General features: G+C 39.0%; 1 long non-coding RNA gene across 1 annotated transcript in view; it reads right to left on the bottom strand.

The window, feature by feature from the left end:
* LOC110358882 (uncharacterized) overlaps positions 1-23,912 on the bottom strand; it is a 311,012-nt gene that overhangs the window by 98,477 nt on the left and 188,623 nt on the right. The window contains exon 3 of the long non-coding RNA XR_002413695.2: positions 10,899-11,070. This is a non-coding gene — a long non-coding RNA (uncharacterized LOC110358882). The remainder of the gene's footprint in view (positions 1-10,898; positions 11,071-23,912) is intronic.

The following is a 23,912-nucleotide window of genomic DNA, read 5'->3' as shown; positions in this document are numbered from 1 at the left end:
GACTCCCTATGTGCAGCTGACACAAGCAGGTGTATCTGGGTGTTACGCTGAGGAAGGTAGAGATCTTCAGCCCTCAGGAACTGGTTGGGTGCAAAGCAGGACCTGGCCATTGCAAAGGATAAAAAAGACTGTGGGCACAGGAGGAAAGAGGGGACTGGAGAAGAAAGCAATGGGACTGGAAGAAGAATGAGCTTTGTAGCAGATAAAGGCAACAGGGAAAGGGCAGAAGTGAAAAAGAGAACGACGACATTTTGGGTCTTTAATAAAAGAACTACTGCTTAAAAGAAAAAGGTGTAGGTCATCAGTCAAACTTGAAAATGTCACAGTCACTTAAATGTTGTTGTACTTGTCACCGTGAAAGATAAAACAAACTGCTTTTAGAGGTTTAGATCTCTCACTCCTGTTATAACTTTTAGCTTAAATTCAGATAAGGGAATTTATTATATCATCCTTAAGATTTTAATAAATTTGAAAGAAATAAAGAGCCATGTAGGTGATGATGACCATAACATTTGTAAATGGTGCCATAGTTCTATGGGAAAAAATGTATTTTGTAGATAACTTCAATATTTCAAGATTTGGATCCTAATAAAATAAAATCCCTGTGAAAAACAAATTAAACCTCCATCATCAGACCAGCACATTCCGCTAGACCTTACTTAAAATGATAAATGTAATTTTAAGAACTTTGTTCCAAACTTCGATTTCCACTTAAAAAAAAAAAAAATCAGTAAAATTCAAAGATGGCAGGGAGATATCAGAAAACATCAGAGAACCTGGTATTGTTGTATGTGCTGCAATTAACATCATCCACAGGTTTAAACAGAGCACTACTTCTAAGACAAAATATGCCTGTTTTACGTGGGTTGCCCTGGGATAAAGTCTGATGAAACTACAGGAAAAATTCTGAAGTATTCTATTTTGCAACATCTAATTTTTTGTCTTCCTCAAAAAAGCAAGCTTTTACTGTCTCTAAAATACTTCATTAACAATCCGCCTCTGACACACATACTGCGTTTCTGCTTTTTGAGACTATACACTTCCTCACACTGAGTTTCTATCACTTTATGGGGTGAATTGACATAGTTATATCTCAGGCCAGCTTCAGGTTCTTCATGAACATTAAAAAAAAAAAAAAAGTCCTGGGAAGGAAAGAGGGATATTAGAAAAGACATTTCAGGAAATCCTTTTAAGAATTACTAAAAATATCTCATAATGATGAGAGACAAATTAGGTCATATCCTCCCCATTCCTAATTTCTCATTTCAAATAAAATATTTATTTATTTGAAATAGTTTAGTAAGGAAAACAGAGAAAAAGGATCAAGGAAAATCTTTAATTTCAGAGGAAACAGAAGTTCCTTAGCACTTGAGAGGATTTTGTCTCAAGGCAGAGGAAGGAGATAGGATGGCGGAGAAAAAGGATACCTGAAGAAAACAAATGGAGTTTGGAAGACAGGTGAATTTATTTACGTTCTGACACATAAGATTTTGTTAACTTCACTGGGTGCAGGTAGAGACACTAAGGCATTACTTAAAAAAAAAACAAAAAACACAACAAACAAACTCCCCACAAAACAAAACAAGCAAACCCACCCACAAACCACCACACACACACACACAAAAAACACAATACCAAACACCTGCGCCCAATGACATAAGTAGAGACATATTGTCTCGTACCAATTACAGGAGTTTTAGCACTAATGCGGCCAGAGATGCTTATTTGCTGAAATATTCTACCTCATTTGAAGTACCTGCAGGGATATAAACCCATTTAGTCCTAAATGTTATCCTCATTCTTTTCCATAGATCACTTGCTTCGTGTTCTCCTCCACAGTTTTACCAAACCCTTGAGGGAATCTGCGCTCCACAGAGTCGCTGTGAGCCGGAGGATAGATGACCCATGATTTTGGAGTTATCATTATTTTTTCTTTATTGTTCAAATTAGATCAATGGGTAGATACATAAACTGAGATCAGAATATCTCTTTTAGATGGTGCCATAGTCTTTTATATTGAATACAGTAGATGTAATTTTCTTGGATATTAATTAAACATGACAGAAATGAAAAAGTGGAGAAAGTGGTTGCACAAGATCTCCCAGTGGTAGGTCAGGGGAAGAATCCAGGAGTGAAACTCACATCTCCTGTATTGCAGCTCAGTGTCACCTCCACAAAAATAAAACAGGGAAAAAAAAAAAAAAGAGAACCTTGATATTGCATTACTGTAACTTCAATTTTTGACAACAAACAAGGTGAACAGAATCTCACAGAATCGGCTGGGTTGGAAAAGACCTCAGAGATCATCAAGTCCAACCCTTGGTCCAACTCCAGTCCATTTACTAGATCATGGCACTAAGCGCCATATCCAATCTCAGTTTAAAAACCTCCAGGGACGGTGAGTCCACCACCTCCCTGGGCAGGCCATTCCAATGCCTGACCACTCTCTCCATAAAGAATTTCTTTCTAATATCCAGCCTAAATTTCCCCTGGCAGAGTTTAAGCCTATGCCCCCTTGTCCTATTACTAATTGAAGCCTTTTGCAGCAAGCTGGCCAAATACCCCTCTTGTCACTCATCATGCGGTCTTCCACTGAAACAGATAGAAAAAGCTTTTTTCCTCATCTTTCAGGTTTTTGAAAATCACTTGATTTCTGCAAAGGGAAAAAAAAAATATTCCACATCCTGGCCCTTAGAATTCCTCCCATCCCTTTGCATTCTTTTCCTGGCTATCTCTAGTTCTTGCAAGAAATGGCACCAATAAGTACAGCTTTGGGTACAGAATGCAGATGTGGTGTTACTGTAACCGCAGTAGATTACAAACAGAGGTGAAATTCTCTTCAGGTACAGAATTTGTCTAGTCTCTGGGAGAATATATATTCCACATGCATCTAGCAACATCTCCAGAGATGCTATAGTTTAGAAGAGGCAGGTTATAAAACCTTTATTATGAAGAACATAAGTAAATCTAATATGGTACGTAAATTTTCTGTGACAATAGGAATTTTGTGCATCAAGTGGGTGACAAGTCATCTTTTATTTTTGATGCTATGAAATGGATTCCACTCCTTGAAGAAAAAAATTAAATACAGAGTATTTTTTGCTTCTTTTCTGGCAATTGGTATTCATTTTATCAGTCTTACTCAAAATAACACAGGTATAACAGTCCTGTAAATGACCACATAAACGTGTCTTTTTATTTATTTTTTCTTCTCTAGACCAACCAACGATGAAGAAAAAAAAATCTTTAGATTTAATAGAAAATACTTCCTACAAATATTTATTTGTTTGGGTAATGCAAAATTTATACATAGATGAAACCATCACACTTGTTTAATGTTGGCATTTAAGAGTCTGGATACAAAAAATGGATTATAATGAAGGATGCACACATCCCCAAACTTACACGTATTTTGCACATAAACACATTAAAAGAGTAGGAATTGTTTTAAAAAAAAAATTTTAGAGAATAGACATCATTGCATTGGCACCCAAAACCGGCTCAGACCTATTTTGTGACATTCTGTGAAGAAAGTTAGAAGAAAATTGTACTCACAAATCATGTGAATAAAGTCCACTCCCAAAGAATAATAATTTTCTGAAAGACTCTCTTCTTTCTATTTTCTTTTTTCTATTTTTTCTATTTCAGCTTTTTAGACTGTACACTCCTCTTACTTTAAGCTTACACCTGCAAACATGAAATCTAAGAACTTTTTTATCTTTTCTTTAAGGAAACCTCATTTTCCTCATATCTGAGAGTTTGAGATTCACAGTTCAAGCACAAGCCTGGCTTTTCTGTTGCTAGCATAGAACTGATTCCAACAATTTTCTCCTATATAAAATACCTAGCATTCCAAAAAGGAGAATACCCAGTGCTAAATTATTTAAACAAGGCACCCTGCAGCATTAGAAGCGAGCACTACTGAGCAAACATGAATTAGAGAAGAGTGGTTTTCGTGAATAGCACTGACGTTGCTCATGGAAGGGGCTGCTTGGAAGCCAGCAGCAGTCCCACCTGGCTGGGCAAGGACCCTACTGGGGACCATCAGAAAAGGCAATGGTACCTCACCGTTGTACACACTGGGCAGCCTCTGGCACCAGCCCTTTTCCCACGCAGTCACAGAAAAAAAGACTTAGACACATGTTTAAATTCCTATGCAGCAGGTGACATGCTGTACCGGTTTTCGCTGGGTGAGAGTTAATTCTCTTCGTAGTAGCTGATATGGGGCTATGTTTTGGATTTGTGGTTAAAACTGTTGATAACACTGAGGAGTGTTTCAGTTACTGTTTACACAGGGGGCCAAGGCCTTTCCTGCTTCTCATCCTGCCCTGCCAGTGAGGATGCTGTAGGTGCACAAGGAGTTGGAAGGGGACACAGCCAGGACAGCTGACCCCAACTGACCAAAGGGATACCCCAGACAACAGGACATTGTATTCAGCATATAAAGCTGGGTGAAGAAGAATGAATGTGAGGGAAGTTTAAAGTTATAGCATTTGTCATCCCAAGTCACTGTTATGTGTGATGAAGCCTGGCTTTCCTGGAGATGGCTGAAAACCTGCCTGCCCACGAGAAGCACTGAATCAACCCCTAGTTTTGCTTTGTTTGTGTGGTTAGCTTTTGCTTTCCCTATTAAAATGCTTTGATCTCAGTTCATGAATTTTGTCACTTTTACCCTTTCAATTCTCTCCCTCATCTTGCTGGCTGGGTGAGGTTGAGTCATAGCCCAGTACCCAAATACTTGCGTAAGCCAAATCATCCACAGAAAGCCTCAGTCCCCATGGCACTCAGCAGGCAAGATGACAGGCCACGTTAACACCTCCAGCTCAGGTCAGGTCAGCTCAAGCCAGTTTACGATGACTCCGGAAGCCAGAGCCAAAAAAAGCTTTGCTTGCCTCAAAAGGAGGTGTTAAGGTCACAACAAACAATATTCATGAAGCCAAGTTGGCCCATATCAAAATAGCGCTGGTCAACCACTGAAGCGTATGAGTGACAAATTGATCAGCTGCAAACTACGCTGATGGAAGATATTTGCCTTCAGGGAAAGGTCACACCTTCAGAAACATGTCCTTTGCTTCAACTGACCAGTCAGAGTTAGCAGGAGTAACCCCTCAGTGTTGCTCCTGTGAGAACAACATCCCCATCATCTCTGAGGTAAAACAAAAGACTCAGGATACAAAATTCATAGGTGCACCTTGTAACAGAAACAGAGAGCCCTTGGTAAGCAGCATACTGTCCTATTCTATAAGCATAATATTAACTAGTCCTCTTGCAGGAAGCGGGGAGCATAAATTTGTAGTCAGTATTGTCTGGGATGAAAAATTCAGCCAGGTCTAATTATGAGTATAGTGTTCTGAAACACTATTCATGAACAGCATCCCATAAGCCTCCAATAACAGCTGAAAAAGAAAATAATAACTGGTATATTTCATGCTAAATCCTAGATTAATAAAAATAATATAATATAGTTACTTTCCCATCTATCTATTTAGGAGTTCTACAATTCATTTTATACACATGGAACTGGAAGTCTGCCTAGTAACAAAACACACTGGGATACAGAAAATTCAGACACTTTCTGAAGAGGTCCCCTGTTTCCCCCGAGGCCTGAGTCCCCATCTGTGGTAGAATTGCTTGTCTCCCTTACTTAAGAAGCAAAACATTTCTAAAAGGAAAGGGAGGATCATGCAGAAAGAGGAGATCCAACAAGCAAAAATAAGGATCAAGAAATTTTGTCAAACCCACAGTAAGTACAGAGTACCTAAACAATTAAAAAAATTAGCATCACAAAGGTAGGTAATCATAAATCACAGGACTTCAAACTGTTTTTCCTTTTTTTTTTTTTCCCAAAGTGTGTTGTCCTTTTGTATTTCAAAACTTTGAAACATCTGTTAAGAAAATGCCATATCACTGTTGCTTTTCTCCCCCTTTCTACTACTGTGACTTCTGTGAATAGATTAGTGGAAAGTTCCAATTCTGGATGCTGCTAAAAATCATTGCATCACCATAAGTTATAGTTTAAGTTCTCAAATGGGTCACACATCAGAAAAAAAATATAGAAAAAAAACCTTCCCTGTTTTATTCTACTTTTTCCTAATATTAACAATATTTTTCTACTAATGATACAGATTTTTTAACAACTTCTTAAAATAATTTTTAGTAGCACTGAAACAGAAATAACTCTTGCATACTGCTGATGGACAAGAGATCCTTATTGATCTAATCCTGGCTCTGAAGTGCAGATAGCAGCAGGTGAAATGTTACAGGTGAAATCTTATTTTGGATTAAGCCTGACAATAAGATTTGTCATTGTAGCTATCATCATTAACTTAACGTTTTTATTCACCTCCTTAAATCCTACATATACTGGGGGAGGGACATGGTAAAGGGTGTAAAAACAAAACAAAACAAAATGACCAAACAAACAAACAAAAAAAACCCCACAGTGTAGCCCTCACTACACTGTGAGACCAGAGTAATAATAGCTATTAGACTGAGTTTAATAAAACAGATAAGCTAAAGTCATGGAAATACAGAACACTTTAGGAAAAATAAGGTCATTATAAAGAAGAAATTTTTTTCTTAAATCCAGAAAAGTTTCAGTGAATTAAATCTTTATCTCTGCAGGATCAATTATTATGACATTTCATTCAAAAGATACATCTTTCATATTTTTTCTTCAGTTTTGTTGAAAAAAAAAATCCCAGTAGGATATATACCTATGGCAGTATGTCATATGAAGAGACATATTAATGTGGGACATGCAAAGATCATCTATATATAACATCTGATCCCATCTTCCCCTCTGTTACACAGCAAAAGCTTCTATTGTCACTGCCAGTTTTAAAAGCTTGAAAAGTAGTTCAATAATGTATCACGATCAAAGCAAAATTACAACAGCGAAGTCGTCATGTAGGTTTTACACCTGCTGAAACGATAAATACTGTTTCCACTACTGTGTTACAGATGTGCCATGACTGTTCTACAACGGGAGGAGGGAGTCCAAGGAGGGGGTTTAAGTTTTAGAAATGCAGACCTCAGATATCTTGTTTTCTCATTAAACTATGACTAATTGCAGTGCATAACAGATGCAGCAATACAACTTTGGATAATAGCTTCACAAATACCACATATGCTCTTTTATACTTTTAATTAGCCCTTTCTTCCAAGTATATCTGATGAGATTACTTGAAACTGTGGAAGTCCCACAAGACCTTGCACTGTATAATTCCATGCAATTGCCCATTAACACGAGTTCTCGATCTCCAAAATGCATTAACAACCTCAGGAATCTTCCGTTAATGTGTAAGACACATTGCCAGTTGTATGAGCTCTTCCCAATTGCACAACAGCTTTTTAGGCAGAGATCATCTAGTCCAACCCACCTGCTCCACCATGCCAGCATACTTCTTCAGTTTGTAACCAGTCCTTATGATTATATTATAGACCGGTCTCAGCAAAACAAGGCTATGAAATACCTCCATTAAAACTACCAGCTTGACCTGTATGACTGATGGTAAAAGAGAACTGCTTCATGTGGGTTAAGCACTACAGAAGGATCCCTCACAGACAAAAAAAAAAAAAAGACAAAAAAAAGTTTATCTCTCATATATCCAATATAGAGGAAATAATTTACTCTATATTTAGGATCACCTGGATGACTTGACCCTAGGAAGCCTTTGTTTGATTATGCAGAATCCTCAGACCTTGCCTGAATTTGCCTAGAGCCAAACACAAAACGATAGGTGAAACTGGGGAACTCCTGTTGAAATCAATGCCCTAAACTTCACCTGTGAGATTATGTAGGGAAGGAGAAGGGGAAGAGTGTTTTCAGGTGTGTAAAACAGGTGTGGGATTTTTTTCTGACTCTTCAACAGTCAATGTTAGCACTTAAAATGTACTAGTACTTACTATTAAGTCCCTTAAATTTGATTATTACATTAATAATAACATAAATTTAATACATTAATAATTACATAATTAATAAACATTTAGTTGGAAAGAATGTGTGGTATTTTAGCTAGCAATCACAATTAAACCCTCATGGTCACTGACACAAAATGGTGACACAGAGTTTAAGGATCTTTTGTAGATAAGAATATGGAGGTTGTTATCACTGAAAATAATCAAGTCTAGAAGGTCTGCATGTCCTACCTTGATTCAGTTCTTGGGAGCCATACTTGAAAAACTGATGAAGTAAGCTGTCTTTAATTTAAAAAAATGCCTTTATTTGAAAAGCAAGCATTGTAATGTATGGCAGCATGTTTATTTCAATATAGGATGAAATATTAATTAATTAATTAATTAATATTAATTGCAAAGGCTTTTACAGGACCACGCGGTACAGGACATTGTACAAGTATATTGCTTTGCTATAACTGCAAAACTTTTTCATATCAAAATGGTTCAACTGTCTTCACTCTTGAATTTTCATTTGTGGGATATTTTGGGAGATGAAGTAGATAAAGAAAAATTCTAGATCAGAACAACATTTTGAAATGTGGCAATCTTCCTATGCTGAAGATTCAGTTTCCTGACTAGCTGTATCTCTAAGCTTGAAGGGTTTATAGTTATTATGGAAACAGCAAAGTAAAAATAATAATAATAATAATAATAATAATAATAATAATAATAATAATAATAATAATAAGACACTTTATGGAAAGTTCACTGTATAACTGTCCTCACTGATGTCTCCCATGATGTCCCTGGGACTTGCTGGGGTAAGCTGTAGGGAGAGATGAGAACCTGCTCCTTTTGGTGTGCACCATTGCAGTAGTACCCCATTTTCCTGCAGTTGCATCATCTTCACTCAACCATTATCCAGTAAAGTGTACAGTACTGTCTGCTCATATGACATCTATCAGAATTTTTCTGAATCTTCTTTATTCTCTTATGAATAATTAATATAGAATTGAATTCTAATAATAGCTTTTTTAGGAAAATACTTAGAAGGAACATAAGCTCTAAGCATGTTCTCCTCTACCAACGACAATAAGGAAAAATGCTAAATAAAAAAATGTTTTGCATTGTTGATGATGAAAGAAAAAAACCAACTTTTTTCCCCAACACCCTTGTATTATTAATGTTAGAAAATAACTAGAAATGTTTAAGAAAAGAAACAGTAAAGTAAGTAGAATTTGTCATCTTGAAGCTCTATTAATCACAATTATGCGTTAGATGCAAAAATTTAGCATGTAGCTGCTGACTGTAGTGAAGGTTTTTAAGCTCTGCAAATTACAGGCAGTAAAAATGGAGGCTTAGGAAGTTTTCTTGGCATAAATGAACTCTAACATATTCATATACAGGAGGTATCCTGTTATTTAAAATAATTAAATCATCACTCTTTTGGGCTAATAGTAAAAAATGAAAATATGGTGCTTTTCTTTAGTTTGACAAAAAATATTTGCATAGGCTGTAAAAGCTGTATTCTAATATAGGAAACAAATGTGCATTAAGAGATGCTTGCATACTGATTTTCAAAAGCAGGTAAATTACAGAAACAAGCTTAAGAGAAGTAGTTACTTTCTCTGGTGATGGGTTGCACACCATGTTGTGATATGGCAAGTGTCAGGAACAACCAATTTGAATCCATGATAAGATATTCCAGTATTACTTCTTCATGTCAGCTTAAATAAACTTGCAATAATTTCAGGATGGTCAGTCAGAGGCATAGCTATTGGTACCAGCATCTGATCAACACGGGGAACTTCTGAGATAACGGGAGACAGGCGAGATGAGTGGCAGATCCATTTGTCAGATATTTGCAAGTACAGCTGGGGAAATGGATATTCCATTTCAGATGTGACCACTTCCCTGCTCATAATGAAGCCTAGCACAAAAGGACTGAGTAAGCATTGTTATGCAGAACAGAACTGAAAAAAGGAAAATTCTCCTGGTTTATAATAGTGTTACTACTCATTTGTTCAGTGCCTTGGAAGCAATCTTTAACCCCTACATGCTGCAGAGGTAGTTCAAGAAGGGTAAATCATATTTGTCAACTAATTTGTGCAAAGCCTTACTTTATATTTTTACTAGTAATGTGCCCAATCCCATCTGTGCAGTGTCAAATGGGCTGAAAACTGGATTAGCAATAGCTTACTCTTGTATTTTTATTTTTTTTTCACAGAGGAAGACTTTTGGCATTTCTACTTCTTTCTGAAACTTTCTGTACCTCAGATGTACCATTTGAAGCCTTACACTCTTGCCTTCAGACTGGTACTTGGCACATACACTTGGCTTCTCACTCAGTTTCAATGAAATATTGGAAATAAAAACTCAATATATAAGCAATTTCAAAATATTTTCCCTAATTATTTAAACTTGACTGTCTTGGACGTTGTCACTTATCTTGCTCCCAGCTCAGTGGCAGCATTAACATTTACACTTTTGTCTGAGGGTGGATTCACATATGTTCTTCCCAAAACTATTTCTGAGCCTGACAAAGTCTGATGAGCAACCAAATGCCATTTGGGATGGTGAGTCAGTGAGCCAAATGACAATTCTGTTGTAGATATTATTTTTTTTTTCAGACAAAAAGCAGCTAGATTTCTTTTCTGTAGTAGCTCAATAAAAGAGGACAATAATCTAGACACCTAGACAAATCATTTCACTAAAACCCTCTTCACATATCAGTTATATAGCAGTCAATCCATAGTAACAAGTAGCAGTCATCCAAGACTTCTCTGCTTACTGAACACAGTCCTTAAACCCAACTGTTGATTTCATTTATATACATGTTATTGTACAAAACTACAACTCACAGATGCTACCACATAAAATTACAGACAAACAGAAACAGATGAACATATAGATAAAATGCATAATATACATTTTGATACGAGGAAGCAGGAGCAAAAATAAACCACAACACAAGCTGTGTTCATTGTTCTGGAACTCACCTGAAAATAGATGTTAAATAACTCCCACGAGGAACATATTTTCTGAGATCTGCCATAGAAACTGTAGAATGGCTGTGCCATCAGGAAGATTAGGTTCTGATCTTTTCCAAAAGCAGAAATGCGACAGGCATTGCCACCCTCTGCCATTCACGTGACAGGTTTGGGATGTATGCTGTTGGGGAAAATGTAAATATTGAGAAGTTTAATCATTTGTTTTCCATGAGAAGGAAAAAGATATGTAAAATAACTGCTTGCTATTTTTTTCTGTCACTTCTGTTAAGCAGTGGTACAAGTGCAAACCTAAATTTGATGGCTTTGTTCTGAGGGCCTGTTTTCTCTCTGACAAACACTTCGGTGAATTCATTTTTGAGCTGGTGAAGAAATGTGACCTTATAAACAGCAAACATGCACCAAAAGCAACTTATTAAACCAGCTTAATAAGGATGACACAAGCAAGGTTAGTTCGGTTTAATATAATATTTGTTGTTTGTGGTTTACAAGCCAGCTGATAACAAAGCACCGAAGCAAGCCAAAACAGAATTTCACCTAATGAAGCCTTACGGGGCTTGACCCTACAGGGTCCTGAATCTGATGGAATCTTTTGTGTTGGGTGAGGGAGAGTATAGAATGGCCACATAAGGGAAAGCATAAAGAATCACACAAGTTATAAGGCAATGTAAAGTTGGCAAAATTTCTGGACAAAGAACTCTCAACTTTTCCCCCTACAGCTAAATTCTACTCCCATGTCCACAAGCACAGATCAAGAGAAAGAGCAGAATGGATGGATTTACTTCAGTTCTAGGTACCCAGGAACAGAATTTGACTGTACATTGTGGTGAATGAGATCTAAAATATAACTTACAGTTGTACTAATTGCCTCTCTACTGTATCAAAGTTAAATGAATGAATTTCTTCAACCACACAGAGACTAGAACTATTTAACTATTTGTTTTGGTAAATACCTTGCTTTTCAGACATTTACATGTTGACATGAAACACATGCAAATTAAGAGACAGCATTTGAATATAATGTGCAAGAAAGTAAGAATTATCTTACTTTTACATAGGAGTAGCTGAGGCATTGGCTTCCTGAGTTTCAAGGAATGTCCTTCACCCCTAACTTAAGAAAAATTACTCTAAATGCTGATCAAATAACTAACTACTTTCTGCTTTTGTTTGTAAAAAACCCTAAACCAAGATAATTCAAAGTGGCATCGCTCTACTAATCCTTGAGTACCCAAATCTATACCACCATATGCACAGCAGTGAACAGAGCACCCGTTACTTGCTGTAACGCTCAGGCTCATAATGAATGAAGACTCCAGTGCTGTGTGACCTCTGAATGGTCTATAAATACCCAAATTTGGAATTTCCATAAATCAATAATCTATGTTTTAAAATGTATTTTTGCCCTTGCTTATTTTTTCTGTCAAAAGATAAGTGAGGCTTTCACCAAGTTATTAGGAAAACTATCAAAGTGGCAAACAAGGATCTTGGTGTCATATTACAGAGCTCTAGGTAATCATGGTGATAAAAAAAAAAAACAGCTTCAGAATAAACCAGCATACCCACCAGGATAAAATGCAAATAAAACATCAGCTATTTCAATTTACCAGCCCTACAACATTTGTCAGGGAAGTGTTCAAAACACTCCCTTCCTACTCCCACCATTTTCTCTTTACAACCTGTTAAAATAACACTGTCTACAATTACAGGGTAATTTGTTATGCATGATATAATAGACTGCAAATATAAAAAGGCATTATCATTACTTTTGTCCTTTGTTCTTCCAGGCCAGAATATTGCATAGTTCTTTACTTTGACATTTATTGCTTTTAGATTGGTAATAGAATGGTTTGTGTTGCTCATTATCTTGAATGATGACAATATTAGAGTTTGGGGAGCCTGCATTCCGTGTTAAGTAAAGTAAAGGCTTCGTGAAATTTACCAAAGGTTATTACTGGACAATTACCCACAATACAGTTCAAGTCTAATAAACGTTAGCCACATTCACTCTTAAATACCATATCTGTAGAATGGTTTCTAGGAAACTGCAGAGAACGATTTATGTCATCTACGTGCACGGGAGGAGGAGGGGTGTTCATATGTCCATATGTACGTACATATTTTTATATTTATTTTTAGCATAAACTAATGGGTGTCCTTAGGGAAAGAATTTCATTCAAAGAAGCACATAGCGATACAGCTGGGACTCTGAGCAAAGAATGGGAGCAGAAGAGGGATAAGATAAAATGCCAGTTTTTTTCCTTTATATTAGAAATATAACGGAGTCATTCCAGATTTCAAGTAATAAAAATTATATCACATTTTGGCCTAAGACTTTACATAAGAACTTATAAAACAATCTAATACATTAAACCAATCAATTTGCACAGCATTAAATTCAGAGTCTGACTTCATCCTTCCATCCCTTTTCTCTCTGGCCAGAGTTCCTGTCCCACCCTGGTCAGCAGCAGGACTCTGCTCTGGATGGGTTTCATTCACCGCCTGTACCCTGGGATTGTCTCCATCCTTGGTGAGGGTGGCTGATGGTTCCACACCTGGGAAACTCACTGCATTGGGAATCCTTGGCAATTCAATCCATTCCCAAGACTGGCAGATGTTTATATGTAAATAACACACTGTGTGCACTCTCACACATATAGGAACACCATTTTTTTTTTTTTTTCTGTTCCTTTTCTATTCGGTGCTTCAGTTTGCTTGCAGTTTGCTTGTTCAATTTAGGTTCATCAGTTCATTTCTCTAGCGGCAGCACTTTCAATGAAATGTTTGTTTGGTGCCAAGTAATGGTAGCTAGAGCTATTTGCCCTATGAATCTTGGTAGATTAGTTTTTGTAATTTACATACATATCCAATTTCTACCAATTTTCATTGACAGTTTTCTCTTTGGACTTTGTCTCATTTCTGAGCTGTAACATTGTTTCAGACTTACAGCTCTCCGTAAACTTTATTATATGTTCTGCATTATTACAGTTATCTAGTAATGCGAAAGTGAGAGAAAAACCTTTAACTCCAAATGTTAAAACAGTCTGCAGAAAATTGAGTTAATGTTTCATGAAATAAATGTCATAATTTGAAAAACATATTTTAATGGAAATTTGTTCAAAGCCTCAAATGTTTCTTTTCCGACAAACATCAGTTAATATTCTTCATATGAATCATGAGCCCCAGACTGATTAGGTCATCTGGTTCATTCGTATGGTAATAAATAATTTTAGAACCACACAGATTAGCAGTTGCAATGAGCTGAGGCAAGACAAGTACAAGCCTGTGAATATAACTGCAGCCGGCTGGCACACCTGCGATTGGTTTGCTCTCCAGACGGAGAGTATTGATGGCCAGTGTTTCTGATACTGTTAGAACAAGATAAGCTGTAAACCAAGATAATGCTCTTCCATGCTGTGCTAGAAACGCTCAGCAGATGCGCAGGTGAGGCAAAGAGAGCCACACAACTGTTGTTATTACATCACTTGATATTATAATGGATGGACAGGTGCAGATAGGAGGTGAACACCTGTGAAGCTGGGCAGTTTTACTCAGTATGTGCCCAATCCAGTCATTGCTCAGGGTAAGGGAAGGCTTTCCAGGATCTGCTGCAGGATTTCAACAGGACTTAACCAACATACACATGCAGAAGCTGCACAGACCCATCCAGAACCACTTCACCCCCCCATGCAGAGTGAGCCTGGACCCGTGACTCCCATATTGTGCACAACAAGTGAACGCACAACATCCAAACTCATTTGGTGCAGGGCACAACATAGCAAGTATAGCAGTGGTAACACTAATTCCTGATGGATGTGGACCTGCAAACTCTGTATTTTTGTTAAAAAATGGAAAGCCGCAAGTGCTGTTTCAGCAAGGGATGCTAGGTGCCCAGAGAAGGCAAAGAGCACTTCTTCCCAGACTTGCAATAATACAGAACACATCCGTGAGTATTTTCGAAATAGCCTGGGCAACTTAGATACACAAATCCCATGAAAATTAAATCAGCGTGCTTGTTACTCTCACCTGCTTCCAATAATCCAACTTATTTTTAAAAAGCACAATGGAAACAGACATAATGAACAGGTCTAGTCTTTCAACTTTCCTTATCCTCTGGGCTAGAAATTGTGGGTGAATTCCACTGCACAGCAGAGAAACAAGATAGCAGACAGTTTTCCTGTATGACAGAAATTAATTCCTCCAGGTCTGTATATCCTGACAAAAAAAGTGTGAACTTTTTCCTGTACAACCATCTTTCAATAAATGAAAGAAAAAGTCAGAAAATGTGTTTTCAAATCTAGGTAATAAAAAAGCAACTACATTTTGGTGAACACTGTAACATTCAGAGAAACAACAGAAATGTTCCACTCTGCAGTTTTGATAATAGAGCATGTCCCAAAGAGTCTCTTTTATTTCCAAACTGAGACAGGATCCTCATAAAGTTGGAAAGCCTGCACAGAGTCTCACAACTGAGCTGCACATAAGCTAAAATTCAGCAACGAGAGTAGTCACTGTGTAGTTCAGAGTCCAAACTCAAGTCACTGAAGACTGAAAGATCAAGCAAGGGTAAGTACTGTTGATGCAGTCGTCCCCCAAACGGATACTGGTGGTGAATGCGTTTCAAATACCAATAATCTCAACCTTTGTTCAGTACCATCCAAGCTTTGCATTACAATATTGGCAAACACCTTGCTGCTATTTGCCCCTACACTGCCATTTGGTGCCCGCCCATCTGGGCTTGCAAGTGCTTCTTTGTTTTTCCTTTCCGCTGGCTGTAATTATTTCCCCAATGACGTAGCAAGCTTAGCAAACTTCTTGAATGAAAGTCACCTTGGTGCTTAAGTACATTTTTAGTTTTGTCTTGTTCAGTCCATTTTAAATGTAAGTTCTACAAATAGGCTTGTATATTCATTTTAGTTGATTCACGTTTTTATTAGTAGCTTATTTTAGTGCAGCAGCTCCTAAAACAAATGATTCTTTTTGATTTGTTTGTGCAATTCACACTTATACATCAGCTTTGTAAGGAGATTTTCCTTCAGTGAAGTCTTTAAAATATTTGCTTCTTTCCAGGGCTCAGCCAGCACCTTACACCCTGGCTGCAGGGAGTGTCCTACTTTTGGTGCCAAAGTAAACTTTGAATTTACTCTTCATTCCCACCAAACACCATTTCTAGTGCCATTCGTCTCCTTAATCCAGTTATATGGTGGTTTAAGGTAACAGAGATATCTGTTCAAATCCCCTTTTTCTCTTAGGAGAACCTGAACCTACACCCTTTCCAGGCCACAGAATGTAACTAACCTGTTACAACTATCTTGAGATGCAGATTTTAGTGCTTCTTTTTCAAACCGTTCTACTTTGGTCAGAACAAATGAAAATGCAAATTTTCTCTTGTTGAATTAGCTTAATTATGTCCTATTTAAAAACCAGTACATCAAATTCTACTATTAAGAGTTCAGGTTTTTCTGATACACAGGCCATGATACTTGAAACAACACTGCTGGCGCCATAGCAAAAGTACAAACCTCTACCACTACAAACTAATTGCAACATCACTTTCAATTTGCTATGGAATAAACATAAATACACATCCATCTCTTTCCTGTAAACTTTTGCAGGAGGTCCTGCTCTGGTGACTACAGAAGAGTTCAGTTTTAGTCCCAGAGAGCTTCCAGTGACTGAAATCTGATGGCAAGGGCTTGCACAGCTTACAAGTGTCGCAATAGCAAGATTTGAGTCACGGAATTCAGTTTGCCTGAAGACACTGCAGTGGGTACCAGGCCAGCACTGCTGTCACACAGTTTTTCCTCAGTGGGAAAAGTCATGGTATCTTTTGTTTCTTATATTCTAATCTACACAGGTACCTAAATTCCCATCTAATAAATGCATTTAAGAGCAAAAGCCTCAACCAAAATATGCCTGCAGCTGCCGTACACGTACAACAGCACTGCTGCAACATTGAATTCTGTGGGCTGGTAAGGATATTGTCTTATGGGGTGGGAGACTAAGGCCTGAACTAGACAGATATGCTTGGGTATTAGGCAGTGTTTGTTTGCCATTTGCTGTTGGTTTAAACATTACATTAAAACAATGACCGATTATTAATCACTATCAAAATAAAATATCTAGTTGCACATATAAGAAATTGAGTAAGCAAGGGTGTGATCAGCACCTGACATAACAGGTCTCTGGAAGACTTTTGTGACCCTCAGAAAAGAAAAAACATTTTTAACCCCTGGGAATTTTGCTGTAATACACCTGAATTAAACATTTTAAAGTCTAATATTCTTCAGAGTTGTTTGGGTTTTTTGTTTGTTGCAAAAGAACGCCAAAAACAAAGACAAAACCACCATAATTAGCAAATCTTTCCTAGCATTATTCTTGTTACAGAAACAGTAGCATGTAAAACAAATAAACTTTGAGCCTTTGCTGGTAACTATTCCTCTTCAGCTGCTCAGACATTAATATCAAACAGACAAGCTAAAAAATCATTATCAGTAAAGCATATGATCTGTCAAACAGGCGTACATATCTGGGTTCCTCTCCTGTGCAGGCAGTGACTTTCAGGGCCCCCTGGATGCCAGCCAGGCTGTGCACGTCACCCCACATGTGAGAAGTCCCGTCTGGAAGAGTGTTCTTCTGAATGATGGACTCTGCCTGGGCATATCAGCTTGGGCTTCCACAACTGTCACAGGGAAGAAATAGGCTTTTTTGTGCCCATTCTGTCACCCCAAATTACAGACTAATTGGTTCCCCAAAGAATTTCAGATGAATCCTTCCCTAATGCTCACTTCGTGTCAGCAACAATGTGGCAAGAGGTGAGAAAACCAGGTGTAGAGCTACATCTACTGTAGATACCTGAAGTTATGTGAAATTAATTCTGCCAGATATTTATTTTTATTAATGGTATTGACTCAAAAGATCATTGATGCTAAGGAAGGCAAAAAGCTGTTATTTCTATTTGCTGTAAATTCTGGATTAAGCTTTGATTCTCACCCCCTTCTTGTTAATATTCAAGAAAGCATAATCTGTGTGAAAATTAATGGAAAATGAATTACTGCCTTATATAACCAAATGAACTAGGAGCACAGATACCGTTGTCTAGAAATTTGATTTGTGCTGCCTAGGGAATGCAGTCCTGGGAGCTGCAGTACATCATGGTGAGCGACAGAAGTGGATATTTTATAGACTTTGTATGCTTAAATAGGTAGTACAGCCACTTGAGTGTAAGGTGTATGAAAGCTGCTGGGTTTGATTGTGCAAGGCCTTCTTGTGCTAAATTACTTCCATTTTAATTGGTGATGAGGGGATGGACTCACAAATCTATTCTCACAGGTCGATATTACAATAAAAGCTCTGTCTGGAAGAAAGAGGCACCTAAAACTTGCCAAGTCAAAGTAAGCTGTCTCCTATTAACATATACTGTACCAAAATCCTCTAAACAGCATCTCAAATTTGAGAACATGTCTGAACCATAAGGTAGGGGGCTGTGGAGCACCCTGCCCCCACTCTTCTCCCACTGCATACAAGGAGATAGACAGAGACCTGTTGTAAAGGGGTGGGAGGAGGTTTGTGGAATACCCACACAGCTCAAGGGATTACAGCCACAAAACTGTCTCAGATCTGACATGCCAGCCTGACACAGGTGTGTTTGTCCCCTCCCTGGGCATGGTTTGGGGAATACAAGTGCTGTGGTAATGCTTGGGTCTTTCAGAGGTGAGCTGGGGATACAGGCCCTTCTCCAGTACACAGGTGTGTGCAGCAGAGATGGGGGAAATGAGATTCACAGGGTGAAGCCTGGAAACTTCATGTCCCTGAAAGCCAAGGAAAGGAAGACAAGAAAGAAAGCATTCCTTAGGAATCCACCAGGTGAGAGAACATTTAGCTGAATGCTCCTAAAATCATTGTGGCTTTATTCACACTCCTCAAACACCTTGCAGCTCTGCAGGGATCAATTCTCACTCCAAATAACAACAGACTAACACTTGGCTGTTCCTCATCAGTCTATACAGGAGACCTGAGCCACACTATGAAAGCTACCTGTCTAACTAGAGATTTGACTCTGCAAAGCAGAGGAAGACCTTAGAGATATGGGGTCCTCTAGTCCATGCAGTGTATTCCTGAAAAGCTCAGGCTTATGCCTTTCTGAGTCTTCAGTAATACGGCTGCCAAGAAGTGAGTTTATTTTAGGTTGATGCTATCATCATTTATAGAGCCACAACTATGGAAACTGGCCGTTAAAACAGAAAAACTCTACCTGAAGAGCTGACAATGTAAGACAAATGGGAGAAATATCGAAGGAATAAAGTCTCTTTCTGTTCTGAGGCTGATCCATAACTTATTTTAAGTAGCAGACATTAATAAGGAAAAGAAACTGACAGAAGCTACAAACATAGCTCTCATTATTTTTTTCAACCTAGTCTAAAACCAATCTGAAACCTGGCTTTCAATTCAATAGAAAACAAACAAAAGACCTAAACATTAATCTTGTTTCTTCAGAACTTTTCAATTTAGTTTTGCTCAAATTTCCATTCAAAATCCCATTCTTTCACAATCCTGACCTGCTATTCTAGACAGGTAAGTGTAGAAACATTGGCACTGCTTCAGAAAGACAAAGGTGTGCAAATCCCTCTAAAATTCTTAGTTGTGAGAAAAAGGAAATATACCTGGAGGAATACCTGCTTAATAGCAAGAAACTAGAAAGCAGATAATAGAAGACATTTTTTTTTTCCTTGTGTTTTAGTTACTTTTGCTACATATATCAGCATTAACTCAGCATCTCCCTCAAGGCAACTGATTGGGGTCTCTGGAGCCCAATCTCTCTTTGATTCTATCTCCAAGTCCCATTGGGGGCCAACACGTGCCCCAGCTGCTGGCTTGTCCTTGGTTTCTCTGGTGTCTGGGTCACCCTAATGTTGTGAGTGGCGTGGCCTCTTGTGGGCTAAAGAAGCACTGGAGACACTGGCCCTTCTCTTCAACACATGCTGGGGCTCCCCAGCTAAGAGTTTCTGGCCAGCAGGGGAGGGACCTGGCACCACCTGCCCCAGCTCCTCATGCAGCTCCTTCTGCACTCTGGGGTTGGGAGCAGGAGAACCCCCCGGGGAGACAGTGGGGCCAGAGGTGGCCATGGGGCTGTCCTCCTGCTCCTTGGCAGCATAGTACTCCAGGAGTTCCAGCTGCCGCAGGATCTGCTCACCGCACTGGTGTGCAGTGACATCAATTAGCTGGTGCACAAATATCACCATCTGGTGTTGCAGGAAGGGCTGCAGCTCCCAGACCAAAGCCTCTTCATCGAGGCTGTAGCAGCACAGATTTCTCATGATGGTGCCATGTGTCACAGCCACCTCCCACCAGCAACTCCCATGCAGCACCTTGTTCACCCAGGCCAGCAGGGCTTCGAGGATCTCCCAGGAGTCATGGAAAAGGCCTGCTGAGACCTGGGGCTGCAAGACATGTAGGTGACTCTGCAGCCCCCTGCTTGTCCTAGTGGCTATCAACCAATGGATCTGAGGGGTATGGAATATCCGTCTCCAAAAAGTCACCCTCTGGCCACATTATAGTGTTGACAGTCTGCCTGCAAAGGGGGTATGATGGTCCCCTCTTTGCGCACCACAAAATGCAGCCCAGGTAGAATTGGTGGAGGCAGCGGGTCACATAAGCAATGTCATCTTCAGCATTGCAGCAGATGGGGCAGCTCCACTCTGTTTCTACAGCCATGTTTGCTTCTTGCAGCAGGGTAGTGAGAGATTAAGACCAGGAGCTGCTCCCCCTTGCTGGCATCACACTCTGCTAAAGAGACAGAGGCTATGGTCACTCGCTGCCCCATGGATGGGAGGAAGAAATGCCCAGACTCCTCAAGAAGGACACCCTCCAAGGCTCCCCAAGCCCCGTCACACAACCATGGCCACCCCGGGGCGGAACATTTCCCCACACACCTCACCTCTGCTGCTGCAAGCATGTCCCACAGTGCCCAGCTACCTGAACAAGGCAGGGCTGGGGAAGTGCGATGGTTCTGGAACAGGCACTAAGATCTACCAATGGCAGCATCAAAGCACCCCCCAGCACCAGGACAAGCGTTGGTCTTACCTCCAGACCTCGTAGGCTGCTTGGCAGGAGTCCAACCATGAGTGAGGCTGGGCCAGGCTCTGCTGGCACCCAAAGATATGCAGTGAGGGACTTGAGGTCACAGTCCATTGCTTGCTGATGTTGCTGTACACTATTTGCTCCTACAGTGCTTTAACAGGTAACGCTCTGGCTGGCACTGGCACTCATGCTGATGAAAAATGTAATCATTCCCATATTCCTTGAACTTAGAAACTCACCACTCCTCTGTGACTTGAGGAAAGGGGGCAAAGAGAGCATGGTTCTTAGATAAGGTTCATAGGGATATGGTTTAGAGGTGGACGTGGCAGTGTTAGGTTAACAGTTGGACTCTATGATCTTAATGGTCTTTTTTAACCAAAATGATTCTATGATTCTACCACAGTCCTCTGCAAGGCGTGCTTCCCATGCTCCTTCCCTGTTTGTGAGACACTAAGGAAAATGGCATGGCAGTAGCAATATGAACTCCAATAAACCTTTTGATCTCTATAACTGAAATATAAAGGAGGCAAAAAGAGCATGTATGCTACCTCAATGAGATTACTCCTACAGGGCAAATATAACTGAGCTATATCCCAAAGCAACACTATATCAAACAAACATAATAGAGCTGATGAGCTTCTACATTCAGAAAGGTGTGATATGCTGTCCAGAGCTGGTGTATTTTAGATAACTGCTATCACAACAAACAAAAATCCTCTCAATCCATTTTACTGTAAAAGTAGCTTTTTATACCCAAACATCGTTGTGCAAGTAAATTCTTATTTCTTCCCTTCAAACACATTCTCAACATCCTCACTTTTGCATGTTTGTGTAATACATATGAGTTCACACAATAGGGAGTTAAAAAAAAAAAAGGAGCAAGAGAACACATGTCCTATCCTGCTGAAAAGCAAACTGCAATACTAGAAAAGGAATAAAGCTTCATTAGCTGCTCTCTGGCACAGACATTGTAGCAACTTCTTGGATGCATCCCTTACCAAAATATACTGCATGCAGGACTAGAGTTTCTGAAAACAAGGCTGTTCTTCATGTACCATGGAGATTTACAAAAACCTTTTTCTGTTTGGCATACTGTCTCTCCATCATTTTCTTTCAGTTGATGATTTGTAAAGTTACGAATAGGAATCTTTGTTAGTAATTTAGTCTGTTACCAATTTTTTTAATACCAAAACAGGTATTACTGTGCTTGAGCTGTAGAAATAAATTAGGCTCACTTCTTTGTGTCAAGAATAATTTTATTTCTTGAGTCACTACATACAAATCTAGCAGCCTACATTTTTAGGTTATCTGTAAACTAGAAATTATAATCATACATCTAAGTTCTCTTTTCCTTTGTCATCCCTATGATCCATCACTGAATACATTGTTTGTCATTCTTTGTACTAAAGTCATGAATAGTTTAGAAATGCCTCTACTGCAAAACATTAAAAAGTACACCGTAGCCAAAGATGTGGCTAAACCCTCCCCCTGGGAAGCACCTAGGCAAGTTTATACTGTTCACCTGTACACCTCCTCTCTTCAGGACCAAATTCATTTTTCTTATTTATCAGCTAAGGAGCGTAACAGGTGGCACAAAACAGGCAGGTCATGAATGAAACTTCCCCATTTGCAATGACCTTTACATAAAGAGAAAGCCAGAGTAGTTCTGCCAGAAGCTGTAGTGTGTTTGCACTTTCCATTTCAAAGGTGCTTTATTTTCTCTGAAGAGAAAGTCTATTAGGTCCAAGAGTATCACACACATTCATATTGCTGTGAGATCGGCTGTGCAGGATAGTGCTTATACTTCAGATTTGGACTCACTTGAACAAGGCAAATCTAATATGCAATCCCAGATTATAAGAAGTTCATATTTACTTTCCTTTTGTGCACACCTGAGATTTAAGTTACCTATATAACTGTTACCAGAAAGGTTGTAATTATTCACTATTTTTAATTATTCACTATTTTTAATTATTCATATTTAGCACAGCCTCTGCATAACACCCACTGATTTTTTGAGGAAGTAATTTTACAAATACTATGGGACTGTAAAGCCGAAAGAGCCCTCCTACGTTGCTGAATCCGGTCTTCCACTGTTAATAGCAAATGTGCATCTATGTTACAGTCCTCATTTTCACATACTGCCTTTATAAAATTTTCTTTCAAGGATTAAAATTATTTTTTATCCTGTGGAAGGCAAAGGCTGAAAGAGAGCCATGCCCATGAGCATCTCAGATGTAGTTAGCTAGCCAGAACCTCATTGCCTCAACAATCTGGTGTTTTAGGAGACCTTCTAATGTTGACAGAGCTGAGCCATCTGCTTGCTACCCATTGAGGCTTCTCCAGGGGCAGTTGTAAGGGACTGTCCTCCAGGCACTTTCCTGGGCTGACTTCTCTCAAGATGGTGTTTCACTGCTACGAAATTGCCTGGTCACTTCCATATATTTGTTCAGGCCATGTAAAATAAAGTTCAAAACATTACCTAGGCAAAAAGAAAATTTGTTACTCTTTCAATTCTATGCTGAAATGCAATTTACTACAAGCCATATGTCTACTCTTCTACCATTCCAGGGATTACTAAAACAGGGTGCCAGCAAAAGTCAATCAACAAGCATTCAGTGTCTGGAAGAAAAGTCAGAAGCAGACATTTCTGTGAAGGGTTAACTCTAGCACTGTTTTCTACCATAACAGAATCCACCGTTTGTTCTAAGGATGGAGATATATCCTTATAGTACTTCCACAAAGGCCATATCACCTTCATTCTCCGGGCAAGTGACTGAAGAACAGATTTTTATAAGGTATTTAGGTTGTGCTTATTTTTTGTTGTTGTTTGTTTACTCTCAACATTTTCTGTCTTTGGATCAAAATGGTTTGCATGCCTTCTGGTTAGCAGCCCAGCCTCAACAGGACACACAACAAGTTGCAAGC

This window comes from Columba livia, chromosome 1 (assembly GCF_036013475.1).
Source record: "Columba livia isolate bColLiv1 breed racing homer chromosome 1, bColLiv1.pat.W.v2, whole genome shotgun sequence".
Classification (NCBI taxonomy): domain Eukaryota; kingdom Metazoa; phylum Chordata; class Aves; order Columbiformes; family Columbidae; genus Columba; species Columba livia.
The sequence above is the reverse complement of the archived record's forward strand: the minus strand, read 5'-3'. Positions and strand labels throughout refer to the sequence as shown.